Source organism: Amblyraja radiata (genome assembly GCF_010909765.2).
Source record: "Amblyraja radiata isolate CabotCenter1 chromosome 43 unlocalized genomic scaffold, sAmbRad1.1.pri SUPER_43_unloc_4, whole genome shotgun sequence".
In the NCBI taxonomy this organism is placed as follows: domain Eukaryota; kingdom Metazoa; phylum Chordata; class Chondrichthyes; order Rajiformes; family Rajidae; genus Amblyraja; species Amblyraja radiata.
This window is the reverse complement of record NW_022630092.1, coordinates 1-25,838: the sequence shown is the minus strand read 5'-3', so window position 1 is coordinate 25,838 and position 25,838 is coordinate 1.

Here is a 25,838-nt window from a genome sequence, read left to right as displayed (position 1 = left end):
CTGTATTATGTTTATATAATCTGTTGTGCTGCAGCAAGCAAGAATTTCATTGTCCTATCTGGGACACATGACAATAAAACTCTCTTGACTCTTGACTTGGACTTAAGCAAAAAAGGGTTCATGGGGAAAAAAAGAGTTACCTAATATTTATTTGCGTCTGGATGGGTACCTATAGTAGGGTGAAGACTACTCCATGCTTTAATTGTGCGGGGGAACTCCATAGAGGAGCCAGCATCACTGGATAGAAGAAATTGGGTGATGTTTTAGGTAGAGACCCTTCTTTGTACTCCCTCTGGTTTTAGTGTTTTTAGTTTCATTTAAAGATACAGCGTGGAAACAGGCCCTTCGGCCGACCGAGTCCACGTGGGCCACCGATCACCCGTACCCTAGTTCTATCCCACACATTAGCGGAATAATTCAAGAGTTAAGATTGTTTTATTCTCTCGCGTCCCAGGTAGAACAATGAAATTCGTACTTGCAGCAGCACAACAGAATATGTAAACATAATACTCTGTAAACAATGTTATAAACGCGAAAAAACCCAGTGTATTTATATGAATATATAACTATACACACACACACACACACACACACACACACACACACACACACACACACACACACACACACACACACACACACACACACACACACACACACACACACACACACACACAATTTCCCTCCTGGGATTAATAAAGTTCTATTGTATAGTATTGTGTGTGTAGGAAGGAACTGCAGATGCTGGTTTAAACTGAAGATAGACACAAAAAACTGGAGTAACTCAACAGGTCAGACAGAATCTCTGGACAAAAGGAAAATATTACGTTTTGGGTTGGGTCTGAAAAAGGTTCCTTTTGGAATGTGGAAGGAAACAAGAGCACCTGGAAAAAACCCATGTGATCAAGAGGAGCAAACTGCATACAGACAGCTCCCATCTTCAGGATCAATTCTGGGTCTCTGGCAATTTTAGGCAGCAACTTTATGGCCAATGTACTGCCCCATAGTCTTGAACTGAATTAAAACATACAGTAGCTGTAAAGGGGGACATAGCGTCACTTAAAGATTTAAGACTGAAAATGGATAGTTTCTTTTTTTTAGTAACCAAAGTTATCAATGTATATTTTTTTGTGTGTTGGAAAAGTGGCACAGCTGGTGGATTTGCTGCCTCACACGCCAGAGATCTGTGTTCGATCCTGTCCTCGGGCACTGTCTCGGTTGAATTTGCACATTCTCCCTGCAAGCATGTAGGTTTCCTCCCAGATCCCAAATACGTATTGGCTTTGTAGGTTAACTTGTCTCTGTAAAATTGCCCCTAATGTGTGGGGACTGGGTGAGGAAAGTGTGATAACAGAACTTGTGTAAATGGGTAGACCAAAATGTTGGTGAAACTCAGCGGGTGAGGCAGCATCTATGGAGCGAAGGAAATACACGACGTTTCAGATCGAGACCTTTCTTCAGACTGATGTCAGGGTGCGGGGGGGTGGGAAGAAGAAAGGAAGAGGCGGAGACAGTGGGCTGAGGGAGAGCTGGGAAGGGGAGGAGAAAGCAGGGACTACCTGAAAATGGAGAAGTCAATGTTCATACCGCTGGGGTGTAAACTGCCCAAGCAAAATATGAGGTGCTGCTCCTCCAATTTACAGTGGGCCTCACTCTGGCCATGGAGGAGACCCAGGACAGAAAGATCGGATTCGGAATGGGAGGGGGAGAGATCAGGATGGTTATTGCGGAGGTGTTGGGCAAAGCGATCGCCAAGCCTACGCTTGGTCTCACCGATGTAGAGCAGCTGACACCTAGAGCAGCGGATGCAATAGATGAGGTTGGAGGAGGTGCAGGTGAATCTCTGCCGCACCTGGAAAGACTGCTTGGGTCCTTGAATGGAGTTAAGGGGGGAGGTAAAGCGACAATTGTAGCATTTCCTGCAGTTACAAGGGAAAGTGCCAGGAGAGGGGGTGGTTTGGGTGAGAACGGACGAATTGACCAGGGAGTTACGGAGGGAGCAGTCTCTGCGGAAAGCCAACAGTGGAGGAGATAGGAAGATGTGGCCAGTGGTGGGATCCCATTGGTAGACAAAGCTGGAGAAAATCAGCAGGTAAGGCAGCATCTATAGAGCGAAGGAGTAGGCGACGTTTCGGGTCGAGACCCTTCTTCAAACTGATGTCAGTGGGGGGGGATTGGAAAAATGGAAGGAAGAAGCGGAGACACTTGGCTGTGGGAGAGCTGGGAATGGGAGGGGAAGGAGGGAGAGAGCAAGGACTACCTGAAATTGGAGAAGTCAATGTTCATATCGCTGGGGTGTAAACTACCCAAGTGAAATATGAGGAGCTGTTCCTCCAATTTGCGGTGGGCCTCACTCTGGCCATGGAGGAGGCCCAGGACAGAAAGGTCGGATTCGGAATGGGAGGGGGAGTTGAAGTGCTGAGCCACCGGGAGATCAGGTTGGTTATTGCGAACTGAGTGCAGGTGTTGTGCGAAGCGATTGCCAAGCCTGCACTTGGCCTCACCGAGGTTGATCATACGCTGAATAATCCAACCAGAATTTTGATTGGAAGTGGAAAGAAACAATAGAAATTGCATTAATTGCAACGTGTAAAAAGAGATGAGATACTGTATTGTAATTTTGCTGCATGTCATTGTGGTGTATATCATGTCTTATTGGTGAATATGTTTAGTTTGTGACTTTATTTGAAGCAGAAATAATGTGTGAATGCTTCATTGACCATAATTCTGACTGGTAACAATGCACTTCGTCTGAGCACATTATTGCACACGTCATGCTCACCTAAACTGTCATTTTTCAACGTAGAAAGCTGCCTAGGTTGCCGGCTGGCAACAGGGAACAAAAAATAAGCGAGAGCCCTGCAAACCATTAATTAATGCAAAGTATGCATGAGGCAGTATTATCATACAAAAGGCAAAAAAACAATTCTCCCCAGTACAATTTATGTGATATTTTGAAAGATATACACATCAATTCAGCTGTAATCAAATTTAAGAATAAGGAATAAGCCATTTAGAACGGAGACGAGGAAACACTTTTTCTCACAGAGAGTGGTGAGTCTGTGGAATTCTCTGCCTCAAAGGGCGGTGGAGGCAGGTTCTCTGGATGCTTTCAAGAGAGAGATAGATAGGGCTCTTAAAAATAGCGGATCAGGGGATATGGGGAGAAGGCAGGAACGGAGTACTGATTGGGGATGATCACCCATGATCACATTGAATGGTGGTACTGTCTCGAAGGGCAAATGGCCTACTCTTGCACCTATTGTCTATTGTTCTATTGTCCTACCTTGACAATGCTGTCCCCCATAATGTTACCTGTGTGATTCTTTGGCTCACTCGAAAGGTCTGATAATAAAAATTGTTCAGACATATCGCTATCAGAAAATCACCCACATTTTGAAGTTTATAAGGGCAGGGATCTTGGAATGATCTTTTTAGGCAAACCATATTGCTCTCAAGCTAAATACGTGTCCATCCCCTCATCGTTAGACCCCCTCCAGTTTGCCTATCGCCCCAACCGTTCTACAGAAGATGCCATCTCTACTACGCTGCACACAGTACTCACTCATCTGGAAAACAAAAACACCTACGCCAGAATCCTGTACATTGACTTCAGCTCAGCTTTTAATACCATCATCCCACAGAGACTTGTGGAGAAACTAACCCTGCTGGGCCTCAACACCACCCTGTGTCACTGGATCTTTGGACTTTCTGACAGAGAGACCGCAGTCAGTCCGTGTTGGCAAGAACACCTCAGGCTCGATCACGCTGAGCACCGGCTCCGCTCAAGGCTGTGTGCTCAGCCCGCTGTTGTTCACACTGCTCACACATGACTGTGCTGCCAGGTTCAGGGACAACATGATTATAAAATTTGCAGATGACACCACAGTGGTGGGATTCATCAGTGGAGATGATGAAACAATGTACAGGGAGGAAGTGAAACAACTAGTGGACTGGTGCAGCTACAACAACTTAGAATTAAACGTCGACAAAACCAAGGAGATGATTGTTGACTTCAGGAGGTCGCAGCCCAAACACACACCCCTCAACATCAGTGGCACCACGGTGGAGAGAGTGGAGAACATAAAGTTCCTCGGAGTGCAAATCACAAACAGTCTCCCCTGGTCCAGGAACATCACTGGGATTGTCAAAGGGGCCCATCAGCGACTGCACTACCTGAGGATATTCAAACAGGCCTCACTCCCCACCAACATCCTCAGGACTTTTTATAGGGGCACGGTGGAGTCTGTACTTACGGACTGCATGAACACGTGGTACTCCAACTGTAACTGCTCAGACAGGAAGTCTCTGCAGAGGGTAGTGAGGGGAGCAGAGAGGATCATTGGCGTCTCCCTACCCTCGGTACAAGAACTGTTCCAGAGCCGCTGTCTGAAAAAAGCACTGAGAATAGCAAAGGACAGACTGCACCCCCTCCACACAAACCTGGATCTCCTGCCATCAGGCAAGAGATATCGTAGCATCAAAGCCCGGACAACCAGACTGCTAAACAGCTTCCTTCCACAGGCTGTGAGGCTGCTAAACAGTCACTCCACCTGATTCTGCTGCCTTTTGCACTGACAATTTAATAACAACTCTGGCACTGGCCACTTAAATCAGCTGCCCTGGACAATTTATGACTGTTTTTATTTGTATTTTAATGTTGCTGTTTTTACCTGCACTTTTTTAACTATTCGTATTGTTTTTATCAGGGACTGGATTGTTTTTATTGTTTTTATTCATGTGTGAAATGTTTAAGTTTTATGTGCTATGCCCTGGGAAATATATTCTCATTTTGCACTGTACAACTGTTGCTTTGCAAGATGACAATAAAGACAGTAAAAGTTGATTGTCTGAACATTCTCTGTAGTTTAGATCAGTTTAGAGATACAGCGTGGAAACAGTCTCATTGGCCGACTGAGTTGGTGCCAAAAAATAATCACATGTACACGAGTTCTATGTTCTACCTGTTTCACATCCTACACAATAAGGTCAATTTACAGAAGCCAATTTACCTACAAAACTGCATGTCAGGAATGTGGGAGGAAATTGGAGCATCCCGAGCACTAAAGTGGGTACTACTTTATACAGTACATAATGAAGATGGTTGTCAGAATTTGCAGCAAGATTTTAATCATTTGGGCAGGTGGGCTAAGGTATGGTTGAAGGAATTCTTTAAATGTGAGGTGTTGCATTATGGCAAGTCTAACATGGACAGGACCAACACTGTGAATGATAGGGCTCTGGGGAGTGTTGTAGAGCAGAGGGAGGAGGAGAGGAGAGGAGAGGAGAGGAGAGGAGAGGAGAGGAGAGGAGAGGAGAGGAGAGGAGAGGAGAGGAGAGGAGAGGAGTAGAGAGGAGAGGAGAGGAGAGGAGAGGAGAGGAGAGGGGTGGGGAGGAGAGGAGAGGAGAGGAGAGGAGAAGGGAGAGAGGCAGGGGGAGGAGAGGAGGGGGGGAGAGGAGAGGGCGGGGAGGAGCAGGGGGGAGGAGGGGGGGAGGAGGAGGAGAGGGGGAGAGGAGGGGGGGAGAGGATAGAGGGGGGGAGGAGAGGGAGGGGGAGGAGGAGGGGGAGGGGGGAGGCGGAGGAGGAGGAGAGGGGGGGAGGAGAAGGGACGAGGGCGGAGAGGAGAGGGAGGGCGGAGAGGAGAGGAGGAGGAGAGGAGAGGAGAGGAGAGGGGATGAGGAGGAGAGGAGAGGAGAGGGGATGAGGAGGAGAGGAGAGGTGAAGGGAGGAGAGGAGAGGGGAGGAGAGGAGAGGAGAGGAGGGAGAGGAGAGGAGAGGAGAGGAGAGGAGGAGAGGAAGAGGGGGAGAGGAGAGGGGGGGAGAGGAGAGGAGAGGGGGGAGGAGAGGGGGGAGGAGAGGAGAGGAGAGGAGAGGAGAGGAGAGGAGAGGAGAGGAGAGGAGAGGAGAGGAGAGGAGAGGAGAGGAGAGGAAGAGGAGAGGAGAGGAGAGGAGAGGAGAGGAGAGGAGAGGAGAGGAGGGGGAGGAGAGGGGGAGGGGAGAGGGGGGAGAGGAGAGGGGGAGAGGAGAGGGGGGGAGAGGAGAGGGGGGGAGAGGGGGGGTGAGGAGAGGAGAGGAGAGGAGAGGAGAGGAGAGGAGAGGAGAGGAGAGGAGAGGAGAGGAGAGGAGAGAGAGGAGAGGAGAGGAGAGGAGAGGAGAGGAGAGGAGAGGGGAGGGAGGAGGGGGAGGAGAGGGGGAGAGGAGAGGGGGAGAGGAGAGGGGGGGAGAGGAGAGGGGGGGAGAGGAGAGGGGGGATGAGAGGGGGTTGAGGAGAGGGGGGTAGGAGAGGGGGGGGGGAGAGGAGAGGGGGAGAGGATAGGGGGAGAGGAGAGGGGGGGAGAGGAGAGAGGGAGAGGAGATGGGGGGAGATGGGGGGGGAGAGGAGAGGGGGGGAGAGGAGGGGGGGGGAGGAGAGGGGGGGAGAGGAGAGGGGGGAGGAGAGGGGGTTGAGGAGAGGGGGGGGGTAGGAGAGGGGGGGGAGAGGAGAGGGGGGAGAGGATAGGGGGGGAGAGGAGAGGGGGGGAGAGGAGAGAGGGGAGAGGAGATGGGTGGGGGGAGATGGGGGGGCGGGAGGAGAGGGGGGGAGAGGAGAGGGGGGGGGAAATCCTCGGCACACATGCGGCGGAGGGGGGGGGGCTCTGAGCGAGGTGGCCAAAAATGACGGCCGTATGTGGCGGCGTACTCTCGGAAACTGAAGCACAGAAAGCCAAACCGGTCAAGAACAGAGTTTTAGTAATATAATAGTAAGATTAAACGAGAACTTACCAGTTTGAAGTTTGATCTGTATTTTATGAGGAGGAACGTTGAGGGAATACGTGAAGAACCCGCTTCCAACGCATGCGTGCCATTCTTCAAAGCAGCGGTGTGAGGTCACAGAAACTATAATGACCTACCATAGTAAGATTATCAAAGAGATACCAGTTTTGATATGATCATAGGAGGGTGGGAGCGGAGGGCACGTATTCCCTCAACGTTCCTCCTCATAAAATACAGATCAAACTTCAAACTGGTAAGTTCTCGTTTAATCTTACTATTTTACTTCGGAGTCACGTGAGTGACTACGTGAAGATTTCAAAGCTCTGTGACCTCATGCCGTGGAACGAGTCCATGCTTCACAACTGCCTTGGGTATCGGGAGAGAGTATCATTAGCAATTTTAGACACACTTATACAAAGACTTGTGTGATATAACGAGAAAATACATTTATTAATTGAAATCATAGCCCTGTAACCCTTCGGGCAAATTATAATATTGAACGTAAAATGCTTTCCGAAAATGATGATGTCTCCAAAAACTGGTTTATTATAAAACCTTTGGAAAGTCCTTTCGGATGACCATCCTGCTATTCTGAGGATTTGGTCCGTGGGTACCTCAGAATTTTTGCTGCGGATTTTGCTGCAGCCCTGGTGGAATGAGATTTAAAACCATTAGTGTTTATTCCTGCCATCTTTAGGACACATTTGAGCCACCTTGAGATAGTTTGGGTCGTGACCCTTTTGTGCGGTTTCTTGTAAGAAATTAACAAAGCCATTTCCTGACCTCGAATGCTCTTAGTATATTCCATGTATAATTGGATATGTCTTGCTATACACAGACGTTCGTCATATGGATATGCCATAAATTCAATCACTTGACCCGATGAACCTGGTCTGTTTGTTTTATTAACTCATGTATGACAAACACCAGTTTCTCTCGTGAGATGATCAAGGAGTCCAGGCTCAGTTTGCTTAATGACTGGACTCGTTGTGCAGTAACTAACGCCATGAGCATAACCATCTTCATGGTCAGTTTCTGCAGTGATAATGCTGTTTATGGGCTACCAGCTCCTCAGCATGTTTAAAACGACACCCACATCCCAGATTTTGGAGTACCTGGTTTTAGGGGGATTTGCATTGAATATGCCCCTCATAAGTTTTGTTACCAGGGGGTGCGTTCCCACCGTGTGCCGCTCCGTTCCTTGTGATAGGTAATTGGAGAGTGCACTTCTGGCACTATTGATGGCACTGTAGCCCAATCGTTTATCATAATGGAGGTTTGTTAAGAATTCCAATACGGCCGGAATATTCTTGGCCCTTTGGTCTAGGTTGTTGTCAAAGCAGTATATGCCCCATTTCTTGATGTGTCCGAGGTACTGCTTCCGTGTTGACAGTCTTTGTGCGGATGTGATGAGATTCATCGTCCTGTCTGACAGCCCCATGCCGTGTAGTGGGTCTTTCAGACTCTACAAATCAACAAATCCATAGTCTTATGGCATGGGTGACTGCCCCCCCTCCAGTTACTGGATGAATTAATAAATTCGGGCTATGTCCAATAATGAAACATGGTTCTAACACCATCCCCTGTATGACCGAATACCACGGTTCAGTAGGCCAATCGGGTACTATGAGAATCCCAGATGCCGAATATTGTTGAATTTTCCTTTGTACCCGATTGATGATGCAGAATGGGGGAAAAGCATAAAAAACGCCATTTCCCCCAATGCAGTGAGAAAGCATCTGTAGCTTCTGCCCCAGGGTCTGGTTCCCAGGACACATACCTTGGTAATTGGTGATTCAACCTGGACGCAAAAATATCAATATCTAGTCTACCATATTTTGCTGTAATTTCAGCAAATACATTTTATTTAACATCCATTCCGTGTTTTCATTAAATTTGCGTGACCTGGTGTCTGCCACTGAATTTAGCTTACCTTTATGTTGCCGATATCCAAATGTTTCTTTGGATACACCATTTTGTAATACCATAGACGAGTTGTCAATAATGATGGGGTTGGAGCAATACCTAATGCTATGTTCCCACCACTGTAGTTCAATTATAGCTTCCGTAGGCAGCTCCATAGGTCTATCAAAATGACCTTTGTTAAATTTGAGTGCTCTAATTTTTGCTCTTTGCAAATTTTGATAATGTAATGGCCCAAAATGTGTGGCCGGGAATGTAGCCACAATCTTCCCAATTATCCGGCCTACCCGTCTAATGGAGGGTCTGTTGGTGTTAAGAAGCTCGCTGCAATCCTCCTGTAGGGCTGCGGCTTTATTTATTGGTAAAGTTACTAACATATTGACCGTGTTAATGGTGAATCCTAGATAATCCATATTCGTTTCTGGTATCAATTTACACTTAACTACCGTCTGTGTTCCCCTTTGATGGGTACTGTATAGTATGCATCTTTTAAGTCAATGCTTGTCATATAGAAACCAGCTTATACTAATTCTTTAGCAGTGATAAAGGTATCCATCTTAAAATGAACATATTGAACGAATGTATTTAGGGTTGAAAGGTCAATGATAATCCTGCAACCCCCATCTTTTTTATTTTTAATAAATATGTTTGATACAAATTTTAATTGTTCATGAGTAGTATGCTCAATCACACCTTTTGTATACAATCGTTGTAGCTCCATGCGGGCTTTAGATTGTTCGGTTTTTGTAAGGACGAAATGCCTTTCTGGTGTATGTTGTACTGGGGGGTTATTGGGATGAGTAAATTCTATCAGATAACCCTGAATACTGCTTAGAACATACGAGTCTGTAGTGATTTTACACCATTCGTCACTGTAGTATTGCAACCTCCCTCCCACCGTCGTGGGTCCCTTTTTTACAAAAGAACCACACCCACCTACCTCCATGGTTACTGGTGGTTGTATTATTTTCTTTGTTTTTTGAAAAAAGGGGGTTTTGTTTTTATTCGTGTTCGTGGTTGTACTGGAGGTTTAGGCTTCCGCATCTTCCAGGGTGGCCGTCCCTGGCCATACCCTAAAAGAAGGCTCCTGCTGGTTATATTGGGTTCTGGCACTGCCACTGATATAAGCCACACTTTTCGGTCTTCCATGTGGCTGGTACCGTGATCCAAAATAAGCCTTTGCGCTGGTTTTGATGAGCCCCAGTGTCTTGGCTTCCCCAAACAAAAGGGTTGGGGTTTTAACGGCTCTTTGTTTGCAAATTGTTGCATATTTAGGATCCAGTGCTGGCTGAATAGCAGCCCTCCGCATGCTATTCAGCTCATATTGTACATTACAGAACAGGGCTAGTACGTCTTGGTGGCCTTTAGTTTGCTCTGTTTTGTCCAGGGTGCGGATGTAAGCTGTGATCCCTGCCGTAAGCCCCTTTAAGGCTTTCTGGATTTTGAGATCATGGTTCCTGATTTCCTTCCCCATATGCTTCCAAATGCATTGGTTGACACTGGGGATTTGTAATACATCACAGTTACCAGGTGGCAGATGTCTGGCCAGTGTCTCTGTGAATATTTGTTGTTGGAGTTGATGGCCAGACATGTAGTTAATACTGGCTGCCATCCTGGAATCCAAGTCTGCCCCTGTTTGACTTGGTTTGAAGTAATCAGCCACCATGTCCAGCAGTGTATGTTTTTCTGCAGATTCAGGATCATGGGAAGCTGTGTGATCAGGGTCTGGCCCATCAGGGTCCTGCCCACTCTCCTCCGAAGAGGTCGAGATTTCAGGGGGTCCCTCACGGGGTACCCATATGGGGCTTGTCTGCCCACTGTGGCTAGTCTCCACATTCATGGGACTGCCACTGTGAAGGAGCTCCTCCAGCAGCTCCTTTAGACGGTGAGCTGCACTTGCTATTTTTGGCTGCTCCCATTCCTGCAGCCTTCCAGCAGTGTGCTGCTCTTTGTATCCCAGCTGTTCCCGTCCCTGGTACTCACGGGTGCTGGTTTGCGGGCTTTCCTCGTCCCGCCGCTGGCCACACCGGTCCTGACTGTCGGTCCACGTCTGTTCCCGGTCAGCCGTTTCTCCTGGCTGCTCCGTATGCAGCCACTCATAGCGGGTTTGTTCCGTCTGCCGCACCCGTTCAGCCCTGGTCCGATATTGATACGGGCTGGTCGCCCGCTGCTGCTCCAAGTCGGGCTCTGCTAGATGGTGCGTTTTTGTTTGAACTTTGCCTCCCGGCCGGTGAGTAAGTTTCGTCGGTTTTCTGGCACAGCTGATTCCTCTACCGAGGCCTCTAGAGCCGACGGCTGCTGTCTCTGCCGTTCATCCACGTTTACAACGCGTTTCTCGGGCAGCTTTTTTGCAGACCGCTTCCTTTTCACTCTGTCCATTTTTCTGTGAATAAAAATGCAGAGTCCTTACCTGCCTTTTGCTGGTCCTTTTTTCCTTCTCCCGTTACTGGGGGATGTCCTCCACCCTTCTGTTGACTCGTGCAATGCGTGTAGCGATATGGCACGCATGCGTTGGAAGCGGGTTCTTCACGTAGTCACTCACGTGACTGCGAAGTAAAATAGATATGGACAGGTTACTTAGAGGGATATGGGCCAAATGCAGGCAAGTGGGACGTGTAGATGGGACATATTGACCGGCGTGGGTAAGTAGGCCAAGGGCCTGTTTCCACTCTGTATACCTCCATGACTCTATGACACCTGCAGAAAGCCCATGCAGTTACAGGGAGAACGTACAAACTCTGTATAGAAAGCACCCATGATCAGGCGTGAACCTCTGTTTCTGGCGCTGGGAAGCAGCAACACTACCGCTGCACGACTGTGCTGCTCTAAATTGTAACATTACATTTTGCACTCTCTTTCCTTTCACTTTTTGCACTCCCCATCATACTCAGGAATGACAGACACAAATTGCTGGAGTAACTGAGCGGGACAGGCAGCATCTCCGGAGAGAAGGAATGGTTTGATTGTCTTCATGCATGCTATGAGTTGCCTGAAATAACCTAGGTACACGTGGTAATAATGAACTAATACCAATACTATACAATGTCCCGAGCAATCTGCATTGAGGTACAACCATCACTGATGATCATGAGCCAAATTACATGTAGGTCGGCACCACAGTAATAAAAGGAATGTCTTGATGCAGTCTAATTATATGAATCACGATTCACAAAACTCTTAAACAGTACCACGAGGCAATCCTTCAAATGAAAAGTTGAATCTATTCATTTTATTGTTTATGCAGACCATTAATGATACTTGTCATTAGAACATAGAACAGCACAGCAGAGGGATGGGCCCATTGGTCCACATTGCTTGAGCCGAACATGATGTCAAGTTAAACTGATCGCATCAGCCTGTACGACAACAGCAAATGTCCCAGCACAGATCTCTACGGAACTCCACTAGTCACAGACATCCAACCAGAATATCTTCCTTCCACCACAAAACTCTGTCTTCTATGAATCAGCCAGTTCTGAATCAATACGGCCAAGTCACAGTGAATTCTATGCATCTTAATATTCTGGATCAGCCTATCATGAGGGAAGTAATCAAAAGCCTTACTAAAATGTATGTATACAACATCCATCACTCAACCTTCATCAATCTCCTTCGTCACCTCTCAGAAACACTCAAGTTGGTAAAAAAAAAAGACCAGCTGCGTACGAAATCGTGCTGGCTATCCTTAATCGGCCCATTCTCATCCAACTGGGAATAAATCCTATCTTGAGGAATACTTTCCAATAATTTCCCTACCACTGACGTGAGGATCACTGGACTAGAGTTCCCTGGATTCTCTCCATTGCCCTTTTGAAGACTTTTCAGGAGAGAGATTACCTCTTAGGGCTAACTGAATCAAGGAATATGGTGAAAAAGCAGGAACGGGGTACAGATTTTGGATGATCAGCCATGATCTACTCCTGCACCTATTTTCTACAGTGCCCTCCATAATGTTTGGGACAAAGACCCATCATTTATTTATTTGCCTCTGTATATCTCCATCATTTGAGATTTGTAAGAGAAGAAAAATCACAGTAAAGTAAAGTGCACATTGTCAGATTTTATTAAAGGGTATTTTTATATATTTTGCTTTCACCATGTCGAAATTACAACTGTGTTTACACATAGTCCCCCCATTTCAGCGCACCATGATGTTTGTGACACATGGCTTCACAGGTGTTTGTAATTGCTCAGGAGTGTTTAAATGCCTCCTTAATGCTCTTTCCTCCAGTCTTTCCATCACCTTTGGAAATATTATTGCTGTTTGTCAACATGAGGACCAATGACAGTCAAAGAAGCCATTATGAGACTAAGAAACAAGAATACTGTTAGAGACATCAGACAAACCTTAGTCTTACCAAAATCAACTGTTTCAAACATCATTAAGAAGAGAGCACTGGTGAGCTTACTAATCGCAAGCCAAGGAAGACCTCCACCGCTGATGATAGAAGAATTATCTCTGTAATAAAGTAAAATCCCCAAACACCTGTCCGACAGACCTTCAGGAGTCAGGTGTGGAATTGTCAATGACCACTGTCCGCAGAAGACTTCATGAACAGAAATACAGAGGCTACACTGCAAGATGCAAACCACTGGTTAGTCGCAAAATTAGGATGGCCAGGTTACAGTTTGCCAAGAAGTACTTAAAAGAGCAACCTCAGTTCTGGATAAAGTTTTTTGGACAGATGAGACGAAGATTAACTTATATTAGAGAGACCTGGGCGTCCTTGTACTGAAAGTTGGCTCACGGGTTATTGATAGGGGACGATCAGTCATGATCACAATGAATGGCGGCACTGGCTCGAAGGGCCGAATGGCCTCCTCCTGCACCTATTTTCTATGTTTCTATGATGGCAAGAGCAAAGTACCTCATATCTGCTTAAGTTCAAACAAATGCCACAAAACAATGGCCGGCATTTCATTCTACAGCAAGACAATGATCCCAAACATACTACTAAAGCAACAAAGGAGTTTTTCAAAGCTAAAAATTGTCAATTCTTGAGTGGCCAAGTCAATCAACCGATCTGAATCCAATTGAGCATGCCTTTTATATGCTGAAGAGAAAACTGAAGGGGATTAGCCCCTAAAACAAGCATAGGTTAAAGATGGTGACAATACAGGCCTGGCAGAGCATCACCAGAGAAGACACCAAGCAACTGGTGATGTCCATGAATCGCAGATTTCAAGCAGTCATTGCATGCAAAGGATATGCAACAAAATACTAAACATGACTACTTTCATATTCATGACATTGCTGTGTCCTAGACATTATGGTGGCTTGAAATGGGGGGACTATGTTTAAACAGTGCTGTAATTTCTACATGGTGAAAGCAAAATGTACAAAAATACCCTTTATTAAAATCTGACAGCGTGCACTTTAACCACATGCGATTTTTGTCTATTACATATCTCAAATTGTGGAGTACAAAGGCAAATAAATAAATGATGAGTCTTTGTCCCAAACATTATGGAGGGCACTGTATGATTCTATGTTAAACAAAGGAACATCATTGGTCACTCACCATGACAAAGATCCTCATCAAGGCTCCCACAATCTCCTCTCTTGCTTCCCTCAATGACTTGGGTTAGATCCCATCTGGCCCTGAGACCTGGCCACCTTAATGCTCTTCAAGAGCCTCAGCACCACCTCCTTCTCAACCACAAACTGCCCCAGCATATTTGCAATGGCACTTCATGGCCACTTTCCCTTCTAATCACCCACATGAGTTCTTTCCTACTCGCTTTATATTCCTCATAACCCCGCCAGATGCCTAACCCCAACTTTCTCATCAGACCTTCCATTTCCTGTCCTGCTGTTCTGGTTCCCACTTCCCTGCTATTCCAGTTAAACCCTCCCGAGTAGCACGAGCAAATCTCCCAGCAAGACTGTTGGTGTCCCTCCAGTTCAGGTGCATGCCGTCCGTCTTGTAAATCTCACCTCTACCACAAAACAGATCCCAATGGCCCACAAATCTGAATCCCTATCCCATGCATCAAATCCTCAGCCACTCATTCATCTGTACTATTGCTACCCTCACTAGCCCGGGGGCTTCGTCCTCCAGCCCAAACCGGCGGAGAGGCTTCGGCGGAGGTGGCCGGACTCGCTTGGAGGCTCCTTGGACGTGGAATAGCTCATCATATTGGGATGGAGTTGCTGGAGACATTGGGCATGGAGAACAAGGGCCAGTAGGAGTGTGAACCGGGGTAATGCCTCCAGCGATTAGAAGCTAAGCTGCAGGAGGTTGCCCCTAGGACACAAGATGTACGGCAAGGAGGAGAGAGAGATGACGGTTCGCGGGCCAAGCGGTTGTGGGTGACGGAGGGGATCGGGAGTCGCTCCGGTGGAACGAGCACAAGGGAATCCAGACTGAACGCGATGAAATGACGACACATATTACAACACTGGCATTATATGCAACATGAATTTCACTATGTACTCTAATTTACATCTGTGACAATAAATTTCCATTGAACCATGGAAATGGCAGCAATTAGTGCTTTTAGGGTTAGTGTAGATGCATGCTTGATGGACAGCATGAAGATGGTAGATCGAAAGGCCTCCTTAAAAGGACGTTAACTGGTACACATCTGTGACCACAATGACAAAGTATTACACATGCAAGAAGTCTGAATAACAAAAACATCTGTTTTCTGAAATCTGGCAGAAATTTCACCAGATCGGAGATAAGATGCTGTTCTAATAATGAAAGTTCATCAGCTTAAAATAACTTTCTTTCTACACGTACACGTTAACCTACACTTAATGATCTATCTCTGAACATATAGTACCGATTACACGCATCAAATGTATTATAATACATTACACGTACTTTCAAACAAACAATGATTAACACATAAACTTAATACAGAAGGAAATACAGTGTTCTGTACCTCATCGTGTTCATTAGATACAACGCTCTTTGAATTTATTTTTACAGCTTTGGCAGCACTTTTATTGTGGAGACGATTGAGAAGGGTGTTGCTGGCATTGATTTCCCCAAACAATCATTTCCTGAAACTTAACCTCGAAAGTGAAACTAGCTTTTGCAAGAAATGATGATAATGATATTCCAATGTACCCGAGGCAGAACTGCCTGGATCCAATTACAAGCCCAGAGCACAATAGCAACAGAGTCACTACATTCATCAGACTCGGCCTGATTGGGTGATCTTTTCTCTGCCTGCTCATCATGTCTGTCAAACATAACCAGTTGCCCAACTGAGAAGATCCTGTTTATCTCTTTGCCCGCAAAAGAGGGAAGGGATATCACCCCAGGGGGACACATGAATGGCAAGGGTGCCAGACAAAATATTTGTGAACACTACGATACGATGCAAATGAATGTATGTATAGCCTCAGAGAATGTCGGAATAATTTTTCACAGTTCTTGTTTTGTATATCTGTTATGAATGAAGTTGATTTTGATTTTAAAAAGGTTTTCTTTTAGCAAGGCCACATTCAAAATGATGTCTGAAGCATTGGTAGCCCATAGTTTCTCACTGTCGCCAGGGGCTCCTGATTTCTTGTGTTGAGCATATTACCTCTAAAGGGTGTCAACTGACGTGTCAGACAAAAGACTCTCAGCAAATGTTTAGTACAATGTAATCTTTATTAACACTTTGATAGTCGCCTTGTTGGGAGTGTACCACAGGCCCCCAAATAGTGAATGGCTATGGTAATTAGAAGAACAAATATGCCAGGAGATTGTAGGCGGCTGCAGGACTAATAAGGTTGTCGTTGGGGATTTTAGACAGGGCAGCATTTGCATTGCATGTTCTCAAAAGTGTCCTCAGGTCTTCGGAAAACGGGAGGTGCAAATTGATGAAGTTTTCGTGGTTGAGCCTTTTGGGACCAGTGACCACTGTTCTATATGGTTTCAGATAGTTGTGGATAGAGACAGGGTGAGCCCACAAATTTAAATTCTAAATTAGGGCAAGGCCATCTTTAAAGTTATTCAACAGGAACTCGTTCAACTTGATTGGAACAGGTTAATTGAAGGAAAAGAAACATCTGGTGGATGTTTTTAAATGTGTGTTGAAACGGGTCCAGGACATGCATGTTCCAGCAAGAGTGAATGACAAGAAGCATAGGCATAAAGGAAGCTTGGATGACAAGAAAGAATTATGTTGTAGTCAAGAAGAAGGAGGCACGGGGCAGGTGTAGGAACTGGAATCATATGTTTTACTGGAGTAGTTTCAGGAATTGAGGAGCAAACGAAAGGAAGAAATCAGGTGGGCAAAAAGAGGACAGGAAATAGCTCTGGCAGAGAACATTAAGGACAATCCCAAGATATTTTTTAAGTACATTAAAGGAAAAGGGGCAGCCAGAAAATGGGGCGGCTTAGAAATCAAAGCAGTAAAGTCTGTGTGGAGCCACAGGAGATGGGCAAAGTCATCAATGAATATTTCTCTTTAACACGATGACCGGGGAACTTGGGACAGTCAATGGTCGTGTCATGAGGGCAGTCGGTATTACGATTGTGAAGGTGCTGAAGCTCCTAATATGTATGAAGGTTGACATAACGACCAAGCCTGATCAGATATATTCAAGAACACTGTGGGAAACCAGAGAGGACATTGGAGGTCCCCTGGCTGAGATTTATGAGTGGTCATTAAATATGGGTGGGTGCTGCAGGACTGGAGGGCGGCTAATTACCTGGTAGGTGGGCAGATGCATGGCAGATGCAGTTTAATGTGGATGAATGTGAGGTTATCCACTTTGATAGCAAAAACAGGAAGGATGATTATTATCTAAATGGTGTCAAGTTGGGAATAGGGGAAGTACAACGGAATCTGGGGGTCCTTGTTCTCCAGTCAATGAAAGTAAGCATGCAGGTACAGCAGGCAGTGAAGAAAGCAAATGACATGTTGGCCTTCATAACAAGAGGAGTTTAGTATAAGAGCAAAGCAGTTCTTCTGCAGTTGTACAGGGCCCTAGTGAGACCACACCTGGAGTATTGTGTGCAGTTTTGGTCTCAAAATTTGAGGAAGGACATTTTTGCTATTGAGGGAACGCAGCGTAGGTTTACAAGGTTAATTCCCAGGATGTGCGGACTGCCATATGCTGAGAGAATGGAACGGCTGGGCTTGTATACTTTTGAATTTAGAAGGATGAGAGGTGATCTTATTGACACATATAAGATTATTTTGGGTTTGGACACGCTAGAGGCAGGAAACATGTTCCCCATGTTGGGGGAGTCCAGAACCTGGGGCCACAGTTTAAGAATAAGGGGTAAACCATTTAGAACAGAGAAGAGGAAACACTTTTTCACACAGAGAGTTGTGAGTCTGTGGAATTCTCTGCCTCAGTTTGGAGGCCAGTTCTCTGGATAGTTTCAAGAGAGAGCTAAGTAGAGCTCTTAAAGATAGCGGATTCAGGGGATATGGGGAGAAGGCAGGAACGGGGTACTGATCGTGGATGATCAACCATGATCACATTGAATGGTGGTTCTGGCTGGAAGGGCCGAATGGCCTACTCCTGCATCTATTGTCTATTGGCAAATGTTGTGACTCTATTCAAGAAGGGCTGCAGTGGAAAGCCTGGGAAAATCAAGCCAGTGAGTCCAACATCTGTGGTCAAAAAGTTACTGGAGAGTATTCTGCGGGATAAGATACACAAATTGGGGGCGCTGACCTGTGCGCGGCTGCCCAGCCAGCAGCTGTCTGTCTTTTCATCTTTTTTTTATTTTTAGTTAGTTAAAGTGTTTTTGTTTCTGGAGTCCTAGACTTTTTTATGTGGGGGGGGGGTGGGGGGGGGGGGGAGGGGGAAACTACCTTTCAGGGGTTTCAGGGGTACAATTTTGGTCGCCTAATTATAGGGGTTTACCTGGTCGGAGAGGCAGCTTTTCTCCGGGCTGCAGTTTCGACCCGTCCTCGCGGCCTACCAGAGGGCCTGGAGCGGTGTTTCCTGACGGGGACCGCCCAGAACCACGGCTTCGGCAGCGGCACAGCGCTGGAGCGCTATCGTGGAGCGGGCGATGCCTTGCCTGGGTCGCCGCGCTGGAGCTCCGGTGAGCTGAAGACCGCCGGGAGCAACATCGCGGAGCTGCGGGTCTGAGGAGCGGCCAGCTGCGGGCGGCGGCGCCGAAGTGTACACCGGGAGCCTGGGATCTCGCGACGAGATCGCCAGTAGTGGAGCTCCAACCGGCGCGGCCTTGTTGGCTTTGGAAGCCGCGGCCTCCAGTACGGAAGCGGCCGTTCCAGGTGTCCCAAGCCGCTGTGAGGATTCTCCCGACACCGGAGCACCATCACCCGGCGAGAACGGCCAGGAACATCGGGCCTCTGTAGAGGCAACTGTGGAGGCCTCAATTGGCTCGACTATGGGTGAACTGGGGTTGGGGACTGGACTTTGTGCCTTCCCTCATGGTGGGAGCCATTGTTGGGGGGGGTGTTCTTTATGTTTAAATCTCTTATTAATGTTATGTTTGTATTCTTTCTTTATGTGCTGCATTGGCAAGAAGCATTTCACTACACCTAGGTGTATGTGACCAATAAATAACCTTTGAATTGTACAAGGCATTGGTGAGGCCAATTCTGGAGTATGGGGTACAATTTTGGTCGCCTAATTATAGGAAGGATGTCAACAAAATAGAGAGAGTACAGAGGAGATTTACTAGAATGTTGCCTGGGTTTCAGCAACTAAGTTACAGAGAAAGGTTCAACAAGTTAGGGCTTTATTCTTTGGAGCGCAGAAGGTTAAGGGGGGACTTGATAGAGGTCTTTAAAATGATGAGAGGGATAGACAGAGTTGACGTGGATAAGCTTTTCCCACTGAGAGTAGGGAAGATTCAAACAAGGGGACATGACTTGAGAATTAAGGGACAGAAGTTTAGGGGTAGCATGAGAGGGAACTTCTTTACTCAGAGAGTGGTGGCTGTGTGGAATGAGCTTCCAGTGAAGGTGGTGGAGGCAGGTTCGTTTTTATAATTTAAAAATAAATTGGATAGTTATATGGACGGGAGAGGAATGGAGGGTTATGGTCTGATCGCAGGTATATGGGACTAGAGGAGAATACGTGTTCGGCACGGACTAGAAGGGTCAAGATGGCCTGTTTCCGTGCTGTAATTGTTATATGTTATATGTTATGCGTTAAGATGGACATGGGTTGATTAGGATTGGCATCTAAAGAAGGGTCCTAACCCAAAATGTTATGTACCCTTTTTCTCCAGAGATGCTGCCTGATCCGCAGAGTTACTCCAGCACTTTGTATCTATCTTTGTTACAGATCTGCAGATCCTTTTTTTAGTTTCTAGAAAAATGGCTTCATGGGAGGAAGCAGAGGTTGAAAGTGACTAGTGGTGCGCCTCAGGGTTCAGTGGTGGGCCCATTGCTGTTTGTATTGCCATCAATGATTTGTATGAGAATGTACGAATCATGAGTAGTAAGTTTGCAAATGACAGCAAAGTGAATGGTACTGTAGATAGTGAAGGAGGTGGTTATCAACATTTGCAACAGGATCAAGGTGGATTGATGAATGCTTGATGGAGTTTAATACAGAGAAGTGTGAGGTGTTTAGGAAGTCAAATCAGGGCATGACCTACACAGTGGTTAGCAAGATAGTTGGGGAGGGAGACATGGCTGCTTCAAAGTTGCGGCACAGGTAAATAGGGTGGTCAAGAAGCTTTCAGCACATTGGCCTTAATCAGACAGAACACTGAGTATTGAAGTTGAGAGGTCATTTACAATCACACAAGACATTGGTGAGGCCACATTTAGAGTATTGTGTTCAGGCATGGTCACCCTGTTATCGGAAAGATGGAAAGGGTGCAGAGAACATTACCGAGGATTTTTCCTGGACTCATGAGCTGTAGGGAGAGGCTGAGCAGGATAGGACTTTATTCCTTGGAGCACTGTAAGATGTGGGTGATCTTTTGGAGTTGCATAAGATAATGAGAGGAATGATTAGGGTAAATGCACAGTCTTTTACCCAAAATAGAGGAATGAAAAAGCAGACCACTTAGGTTTAAGGGGGGGGGGGGGGGGGGGGGGTTAATTGGAGACTCAGGTGCAGGTTGGTCCAATCTTGGGCAGATTGACTTCCCATACTATATGACTCTATGAGATACTGTTTATGTATAGGAAGGGTTCTGAAGGGAATGGGCCAAATGTATGAAAATGAGCCGAGCCCAAAATGGTTGCCTGGTCGGCATGGACAAGTTCGCCCATTAGGCCTGTTTCCATGCTGTATAGCTGTAACATAGAAACATAGAAACATAGAAAATAGGTGCAGGAGTAGGCCATTCGGCCCTTCGAGCCTGCACCGCCATTCAATATGATCATGGCTGATCATCCAACTCAGTATCCCGTACCTGCCTTCTCTCCATACCCCCTGATCCCTTTAGCCACAAGGGCCACATCTAACTCCCTCTTAAATATAGCCAATGAACTGGCCTCAACTACCTTCTGCGGGAGAGAATTCCAGAGATTCACCACTCTCTGTGTGAAAAAAGTTTTCCTCATCTCGGTCCTAAAAGATTTCCCCCTTATCCTTAAACTGTGACCCCTTGTTCTGGACTTCCCCAACATCGGGAACAATTTTCCTGCATCTAGCCTGTCCAACCCCTTAAGAATTTTGTAAGTTTCTATAAGATCCCCCCTCAATCTTCTAAATTCTAGCGAGTACAAACCGAGTCTATCCAGTCTTTCTTCATATGAAAGTCCTGACATCCCAGGAATCAGTCTGGTGAACCTTCTCTGTACTCCCTCTATGGCAAGAATGTCTTTCCTCAGATTAGGAGACCAAAACTGTACGCAATACTCCAGGTGTGGTCTCACCAAGACCCTGTACAACTGCAGTAGAACCTCCCTGCTCCTATACTCAAATCCTTTTGCTATGAATGCTAACATACCATTCGCCTTCTTCACTGCCTGCTGCACCTGCATGCCTACTTTTAATGACTGGTGTACCATGACACCCAGGTCTCGTTGCATCTCCCCCTTTCCTAATCGGCCACCATTCAGATAATAATCTACTTTCCTGTTTTTGCCACCAAAGTGGATAACCTCACATTTATCCACATTATACTGCATCTGCCATGCATTTGCCCACTCACCCAGCCTATCCAAGTCACCTTGCAGCCTCCTAGCATCCTCCTCACAGCTAACACTGCCCCCCAGCTTCGTGTCATCCGCAAACTTGGAGATGTTGCATTCAATTCCCTCGTCCAAATCATTAATATATATCGTAAATAGCTGGGGTCCCAGAACTGAGCCTTGCGGTACCCCACTAGTCACTGCCTGCCATTGTGAAAAGGACCCGTTTACTCCTACTCTTTGCTTCCTGTCTGCCAGCCAGTTCTCTATCCACATCAATACTGAACCCCCAATACCGTGTGCTTTAAGTTTGTATACTAATCTCTTATGTGGGACCTTGTCGAAAGCCTTCTGAAAGTCCAGATATAACACATCCACTGGTTCTCCCTTATCCACTCTACTAGTTACATCCTCGAAAAATTCTATAAGATTCGTCAGACATGATTTACCCTTCATAAATCCATGCTGACTTTGTCCAATGATTTCACCACTTTCCAAATGTGCTGCTATCCCATCTTTAATAACTGATTCTAGCAGTTTCCCCACTACCGACGTTAGACTAACTGGTCTGTAATTCCCCGTTTTCTCTCTCCCTCCCTTTTTAAAAAGTGGTGTTACATTAGCTACCCTCCAATCCTCAGGAACTACTCCAGAATCTAAAGAGTTTTGAAAAATTATCACTAATGCATCCACTATTTCTGGGGCTACTTCCTTAAGTACTCTGGGATGCAGCCTATCTGGCCCTGGGGATTTATCGGCCTTTAATCCATTCAATTTACCTCACACCACGTCCCGGCTAACCGGGATTTCACTCAGTTCCTCCATCTCATTTGACCCCCGGTCCCCTGCTATTTCCGGCAGATTATTTATGTCTTCCTTAGTGAAGACAGAACCAAAGTAGTTATTCAATTGGTCTGCCATGTCCTTGTTCCCCATGATCAATTCACCCGTTTCTGACTGCAAGGGACCTACATTTGTTTTAACTAATCTTTTTCTCTTCACATATCTATAAAAGCTTTTGCAGTCAGTTTTTATGTTCCCTGCCAGTTTTCTTTCATAATCTATTTTCCCTTTCCTAATTAAGCCCTTTGTCCTCCTCTGCTGGTCTCTGAATTTCTCCCAGTCCTCTGGTAGGCTGCTTTTTCTGGCTAATTTGTACGCTTCATCTTTTGTTTTGATACTATCCCTGATTTCCCTTGTTATCCACGGATGCACTACCTTCCCTGATTTATTTTTTTGCCAAACTGGGATGAACAATTGTTATAGTTCATCCATGCAGTCTTTAAATGCCTTCCATTGCATATCCACCGTCAACCCATTAAGAATCAATCGGCAGTCTATCTTGGCCAATTCACGTCTCATACCCTCAAAGTTACCTTTCTTTAAGTTCAGGACCCTTGTTTCTGAATTAACGATGTCACTCTCCATCCTAATGAAGAACTCAACCATATTATGGTCACTCTTGCCCAAGGGGCAATGCACAACAAGACTGCTAACTAACCTTTCCTCATTACTCAATACCCAGTCTAGAATAGCCTGCTCTCTCGTTGGTTCCTCTACAAATCTTGTAGAGGAAGCAACGATGAATGGTGACATTGTTACACATTAATGGGGTAGCCATTTGAAACTAAGTTGTGCATGAACATCTTTAGAGGGAGAGTGGTGATTTCTGCACGGTGGAGGGAGGAAGAGGTTAAATCACTGGAGATAATTTCAGTAAAGAGGAAGGAGATTGATTTTTCAAAGATTTGGGAAGTTAGAGCTACGAGCGGCAGGCACTAGAAAGGGGTTGAGGCCTACGACAGATTACCTGATAACCTACTCCTGCCTTTTTGATGCTTTTATGTGAAAGTATAGAGTGGCTTGGTGATTCTAGTGCAAAGGGAATTAGAACTATGGACAACACAAGAGGATCTGAATTCAGAAAGTTAAAGTGGATGATGATACCTCACTGGGAAGCATGGCCATACTCTCCCAATCCCAGCTCCCTCTCACCTCACCTTTGCTTGTGTCTGTTGCTCAATGTCCCCTGTGGATTTTCACCAGATGTTGTCTCTCAGTGTCTGACACGGAGAGTACAGTGAACTCTGTCCATCAGCTTACTGTAGCAAACGCAACGTCAGTCAAGGACATGATTAGGCAATTGAAATGAAATGAAATGCCTTTATTTGTCGTTGTAAGCACTGCATACAACTAAATTGTTATTGCTACTCCATTGGTGCATAATGTACAAACATAAAAACACAGGACACAATTTTAAAACAATATTAAAAACTAGGTATCAAGATAAGTAAGTAATCAGTACTGTACATGGTGATAAGTGTGAGGTGGGTAGCAGCATGGAAGAGTGCAGCACGAATAATACTCAGTGTTTTTTCATGTTGAGTGTGAAGATTGCTGTGGGGAAGAAACTGTCTCTGAGTCTGGAGGTGCGTGTTTTGGCCGACCTGTAATGCCTGCCAGAGGGCAACAGTTGAAAAAGGTGATGACCAGGGTGTGTGGGGTCTTTGATGATTTTAGTGACTCTGCTGAGATAGCGTGAGGTGGCAATATCCTCCAGAGAGAGCAGTGGGCAGCCGGTGATTCTCTCTGCTGTTTTTACCACTGTCTGGAGCGCTTTCTTATGAGCAGCAAGGCAGTCTACATACCACACTGACATGCAATATGTCAGTAGACTCTCAATGGTCGCCCGGTAGAAGGCCACCAGCAGCAGCTTCTTGGTGTTGTGCCTCTTGAGCTCTGTCAGGATGTGGAGTCTCTGTTGTGCTCTCTTGACGGTTGCAGTGTTGTTGGCAGACCATGAGAGGTCCTCGAATATGAGGGCTCCTAGGAATTTGAAAGTCTGCACCTTTTCCACACATGCCCCATTTATGCAGGGCTGGGCCAGGTCAGCTTCCTGTTTTTATTCCTCCAGTATTGCAAATACAAATACAATATACAAATACAAATTTCCTTTAATGTCATTAAAACAAACAGAGGTCTGAACGAAATGTCGTTCCCTGCAGTCATAACACACAATTAGCACAGTTTCACAGGGACATCCATTACAGTGACTCTCCAAACACCTCCTCACTGTGATGGAAGGCAAAAGTCTTATCCCTTCCCTGTTCTTTGTTCTTCTCCCGTGTCGAGGTGATCGAGGCTCTCGATGTTAAAGCCCCCGGCGGGTGTTGGTAAGTCCCGCGGCCGATTAAGCCGCACCATGTGATTCAAACCCAGCAATTCGGCGCGGGCGAAGTTGCCGTTGCGGGTGCTCCCGGAAATCGGTTTCCCACCAGCTCCCGATTTTACCGTCCACAGGACCCGCAGCCAAAGCCTCTGAAGGTGCGCAGTCAGGTCGCAGTCGGTTCGCAGCCGCCGAGCCACCACAACCTCCGAGTCAGCCAGCTCCGTGAAGATAAGTCAGCCCACAGGTCGATTCCGGTTGGAGGCCGCCCACTCCACGATGTTGGGCCCCAACAACCCCCCCCCTCCCACATATACACAACTAGTTTCCCCCAACACCCCCCCCCCCCCTCCCACATATACACAACTAAAAATAAACTGAAACCATACTCGAACAAGACAAAACAAGAAGGGAAAACAAGACAGACAGACTGCAGGTGAGCTGCAGCCACAAGGTGCCTTCACACAGAATTAGCTCCTTTGTCCGGTTATTTACTGAACACCACTCTGACAGTTGCTGTATCTCGTACCTGTATGCTGACTCATCCCCCCCTGAGATGAGCCCGACAGCAGTTGTGTCATCAGCAAATTTAATAATCGTGTTGGAAGGGTGGGCAGGTGTACAGTCATAGGTGTAAGGAGTGAAGGAGTGGTCTCAGCATTGAGGTGTACCAGTGTGATGGAGGAGGGGATGTGGGGGCCAGTTTTAACTCTCTATGGGCGGTTTGTGAGGACGTTTTTGATCCATGTGCAGGTGGGGGAGGAGAGGCCTAGGTCAAGCAGTTTGCTGATTAAAATGTCCAGAATGATAGTATTGTATGCTGAGCGATAATCAATGAACAGTATCCTCACGTAGCTTTCCCGATGTTCCAAGTGGGTTGGCATGGTGTGAGTTGCTACGGCGATGGCATCCTCAGTGGATCTGTTATCTCTGTAGGAAAACTGATGTGGGTGGAAGGAGGTA